We start from the raw sequence: 5,000 nt of genomic DNA on the forward strand, positions 1-5,000 counted from the left end.
CGGCCTAGGAAGACACGCTGATTCCTTCAGTGTAGCGCGCGTGCGGCCCAGAACATCTAAGGGCATCACAGACCTGTTATTGCTCAATCTCGTGCGGCTAGAAGCCGCCTGTCCCTCTAAGAAGAAAAGTAATCGCTGACAGCACGAAGGATGTCACGCGACTAGTTAGCAGGCTAGAGTCTCGTTCGTTATCGGAATTAACCAGACAAATCGCTCCACCAACTAAGAACGGCCATGCACCACCACCCACCGAATCAAGAAAGAGCTATCAATCTGTCAATCCTTCCGGTGTCCGGGCCTGGTGAGGTTTCCCGTGTTGAGTCAAATTAAGCCGCAGGCTCCACTCCTGGTGGTGCCCTTCCGTCAATTCCTTTAAGTTTCAGCTTTGCAACCATACTTCCCCCGGAACCCAAAAGCTTTGGTTTCCCGGAGGCTGCCCGCCGAGTCATCGGAGGAACTGCGGCGGATCGCTGGCTGGCATCGTTTATGGTTAGAACTAGGGCGGTATCTGATCGCCTTCGAACCTCTAACTTTCGTTCTTGATTAATGAAAACATACTTGGCAAATGCTTTCGCTTCTGTTCGTCTTGCGACGATCCAAGAATTTCACCTCTAACGTCGCAATACGAATGCCCCCGCCTGTCCCTATTAATCATTACCTCGGGTTCCGAAAACCAACAAAATAGAACCGAGGTCCTATTCCATTATTCCATGCACACAGTATTCAGGCGGGCTTGCCTGCTTTAAGCACTCTAATTTGTTCAAAGTAAACGTGCCGGCCCACCGAGACACTCACTCAAGAGCACCCTGGTAGGATTGCAACGGGGTCCGCCTCGGGACGCACGAGCACGCACGAGGCGCGTCGCACGCCTTCAGCTCGCCCCACCGGCAGGACGTCCCACGATACATGCCAGTTAAACACCGACGGGCGGTGAACCAACAGCGTGGGACACAAATCCAACTACGAGCTTTTTAACCGCAACAACTTTAATATACGCTATTGGAGCTGGAATTACCGCGGCTGCTGGCACCAGACTTGCCCTCCAATAGATACTCGTTAAAGGATTTAAAGTGTACTCATTCCGATTACGGGGCCTCGGATGAGTCCCGTATCGTTATTTTTCGTCACTACCTCCCCGTGCCGGGAGTGGGTAATTTGCGCGCCTGCTGCCTTCCTTGGATGTGGTAGCCGTTTCTCAGGCTCCCTCTCCGGAATCGAACCCTGATTCCCCGTTACCCGTTACAACCATGGTAGGCGCAGAACCTACCATCGACAGTTGATAAGGCAGACATTTGAAAGATGCGTCGCCGGTACGAGGACCGTGCGATCAGCCCAAAGTTATTCAGAGTCACCAAGGCAAACGGACCGGACGAGCCGACCGATTGGTTTTGATCTAATAAAAGCGTCCCTTCCATCTCTGGTCGGGACTCTGTTTGCATGTATTAGCTCTAGAATTACCACAGTTATCCAAGTAACGTGGGTACGATCTAAGGAACCATAACTGATTTAATGAGCCATTCGCGGTTTCACCTTAATGCGGCTTGTACTGAGACATGCATGGCTTAATCTTTGAGACAAGCATATGACTACTGGCAGGATCAACCAGGGAGCTGCGTCAACTAGAGCTGAGCAGCCGGCCGCCCGGGAGTGTGTCCCGGGGGCCCGCGCGAACACGCAAGCGTCCGCTCAATTATTCTGCAAACAGGAGGAGGCTGAGCTCCCCTGCACCATACACCTCGAAACCCTCTCAGGTCCCGGCGGCGCGCAGCGCCGTCCTAAGTACTTGGTCGGGTTCGAGAGAGGCGCAATCGCCCGGAGTTTGGCGAGTAGACGCTTTAGGTGCGACCACCCGTGCTCCCAACTGAGCTTGCCGCTGCCGACAGAGGCCCGGGAGCGTGCTGTCGTGGCATTGCCGGCGGGAGACAACACGCGCCACCTACGGTGACCGGCAGCTCCAACGCCAGCGCCACAGAAGGACAAAAGCCCCACTTGGGTGCCGAAGCGAACTCTCCCAGCACAGCGCACGCGCCAACACGTCCGCACAGCTGCGATACAAACCACCTGCGAGAACCGCAGAGGCGACCGAGCAGCAGACGGCGTCGCGGCGCCGAGCGCCGGGCGGCGGCGCATCCTCAGCGCACACAGTCCTCAATCGGACCAGCACACTGCAGATGTCCACCGCGCTTCGCACCGGGCCCGCGAGGACCTACTTTGGCCGCACGGCGCCGCGTGCAGGGTGCGCCGGCGCGCAGCTGCGCCGCCTGCCGCCTCCGTCGGCCGGCGCGCCTGCCACTGGCCGCCCCCACCAGCCGGCTGTAGCGCGTGCGCCCACGCACCGCACGGCCAACACGCCGGGAGGCCCCCCCTCACCGGCCGGGGACGGTCCCACCCAGCCACCGCCGCGTATCGCTTCACACCCACATGCCATTCACGTTCGTGGGCATGGTGGGTATCGCTGCAACAACCGGTTGGTAGCTCAACCGATCGTCGCCATCACTGATTCACCCCTAGCGAGAACAACCGCACCACAACGGTTTACCAGTTGTTCATTTGCGTAACGTCACCAGCAAACGTAGGCGTCCATCGCCATTTGCAAATTCAACGATTGTTGCATGCCTGTGTCAGGTGTCACGACACACTGTCTGCCCACATACACGCAACAACATGTCCACGCTTAGCGAACACGTGGAAGGTGGCCCCCGTACGTATGCGATGTCCATTGCGCGAACGACTGTCAACCGGCCTCTGTCGCATGTCGCAGATGTGGAACGCAGTGCACCGTGCTATCACGGTGTGTGAGAAGAGACGACTACGTCTGACAACACGCGCCACTACATCAACAGACGGCTCATGCTGATCGCCATCCAGGGCATACCACACTGCAATCCAGCTCTTATAGGGAGACGACACGTAGCTGAGTGCACAACATTTGGACCGCATGGTTCGCCGTTGTTGGCGCAGTCGTTGTACGGTCACATGTACCACGATGTATCATTCAGTACATGAGGACCAATGTGCAGTACAGTGTGTGATTTGGACGTACAACATCAGCGGACAGTTGACACAGGCCGTACCACAGCGTAGGCTAAGTGCTTCGCCATGCGAATGCCAATGAACAACTGCAAATGCCAATGAACAACTGCAAAGGGCATTGAGCATGTACGTCCTGCTGCCATCCACATTACAGTGTATAGCTGCAAGGTGTTTAACATGAAGCGATACACTGGGGACCGGGCAGTGCGAGTAGCAAACTATATTGCGGGGGTTGCAGTTAGGCAACACTACACTAATTTAACGCGTCGTATGACAATTACAGAGCAGGTTAAGGCCCAACGTGTGTTGGGTTAAGGCCCAACGTGTGTTGGGTTAAGGCCCAACGTGTGTTGGGTTAAGGCCCAACGTGTGTTGGGTTACGGCCCAACGTGTGTTGGGTTAAGGCCCAACGTGTGTTGGGTTAAGGCCCAACGTGTGTTGGGTTACGTTAAGGGGCAATGTGGGTTACGTTAAGGGGCAATGTGGGTTACGTTAAGGGGCAATGTGGGTTACGTTACGGCGCAATATAGGTTACGTTACGGCGCAATATAGGTTACGTTAAGGGGCAATGTGGGTTACGTTACGGCGCAATATAGGTTACGTTACGGCGCAATATAGGTTACGTTAAGGCGCAATATCGGTTACGTTAAGGCGCAATACAGGTTACGTTAAGGCGCAATACAGGTTACGTTAAGGCGCAATACAGGTTACGTTAAGGCGCAATACAGGTTACGTTAAGGCGCAATACAGGTTACGTTAAGGCGCAATACAGGTTACGTTAAGGCGCAATACAGGTTACGTTAAGGCGCAATACAGGTTACGTTAAGGCGCAATGCAGGTTACGTTAAGGCGCAATGCAGGTTACGTTAAGGCGCAATACAGGTTACGTTAAGGCGCAATGCAGGTTACGTTAAGGCGCAATGCAGGTTACGTTAAGGCGCAATACAGGTTACGTTAAGGCGCAATACAGGTTACGTTAAGGCGCAATACAGGTTACGTTAAGGCGCAATACAGGTTACGTTAAGGCGCAATACAGGTTACGTTAAGGCGCAATACAGGTTACGTTAAGGCGCAATACAGGTTACGTTAAGGCGCAATACAGGTTACGTTAAGGCGCAATACAGGTTACGTTAAGGCGCAATACAGGTTACGTTAAGGCGCAATACAGGTTACGTTAAGGCGCAATACAGGTTACGTTAAGGCGCAATACAGGTTACGTTAAGGCGCAATACAGGTTACGTTAAGGCGCAATACAGGTTACGTTAAGGCGCAATACAGGTTACGTTAAGGCGCAATACAGGTTACGTTAAGGCGCAATACAGGTTACGTTAAGGCGCAATACAGGTTACGTTAAGGCGCAATACAGGTTACGTTAAGGCGCAATACAGGTTACGTTAAGGCGCAATACAGGTTACGTTAAGGCGCAATACAGGTTACGTTAAGGCGCAATACAGGTTACGTTAAGGCGCAATACAGGTTACGTTAAGGCGCAATACAGGTTAGGTTAAGGCGCAATACAGGTTAGGTTAAGGCGCAATACAGGTTAGGTTAAGGTACGACATAGGTTAGGTTAAGGTACGACATAGGTTAGGTTAAGGTACGACATAGGTTAGGTTAAGGTACGACATAGGTTAGGTTAAGGTACGACATAGGTTAGGTTAAGGTACGACATAGGTTAGGTTAAGGTACGACATAGGTTAGGTTAAGGTACGACATAGGTTAGGTTAAGGTACGACATAGGTTAGGTTAAGGTACGACATAGGTTAGGTTAAGGTACGACATAGGTTAGGTTAAGGTACGACATAGGTTAGGTTAAGGTACGACATAGGTTAGGTTAAGGTACGACATAGGTTAGGTTAAGGTACGACATAGGTTAGGTTAAGGTACGACATAGGTTAGGTTAAGGTACGACATAGGTTAGGTTAAGGTACGACATAGGTTAGGTTAAGGTACGACATAGGTTAGGT

At 52.7% G+C, this 5,000-nt stretch overlaps 1 non-coding gene across 1 annotated transcript in view; it reads right to left on the reverse strand.

Annotated features, from left to right (window-relative positions):
• The window catches only part of LOC124564333, a 1,910-nt gene extending 301 nt beyond the window's left edge, over positions 1-1,609 (reverse strand). Inside the window, exon 1 of the ribosomal RNA XR_006970598.1 lies at positions 1-1,609. This exon is cut by the window's left edge and continues 301 nt beyond it. This is a non-coding gene — a ribosomal RNA (small subunit ribosomal RNA).
• Between the last annotated feature and the right edge of the window lie 3,391 nt (positions 1,610-5,000).

Source organism: Schistocerca americana, unplaced genomic scaffold (assembly GCF_021461395.2).
Source record: "Schistocerca americana isolate TAMUIC-IGC-003095 unplaced genomic scaffold, iqSchAmer2.1 HiC_scaffold_1313, whole genome shotgun sequence".
Lineage (NCBI taxonomy): Eukaryota > Metazoa > Arthropoda > Insecta > Orthoptera > Acrididae > Schistocerca > Schistocerca americana.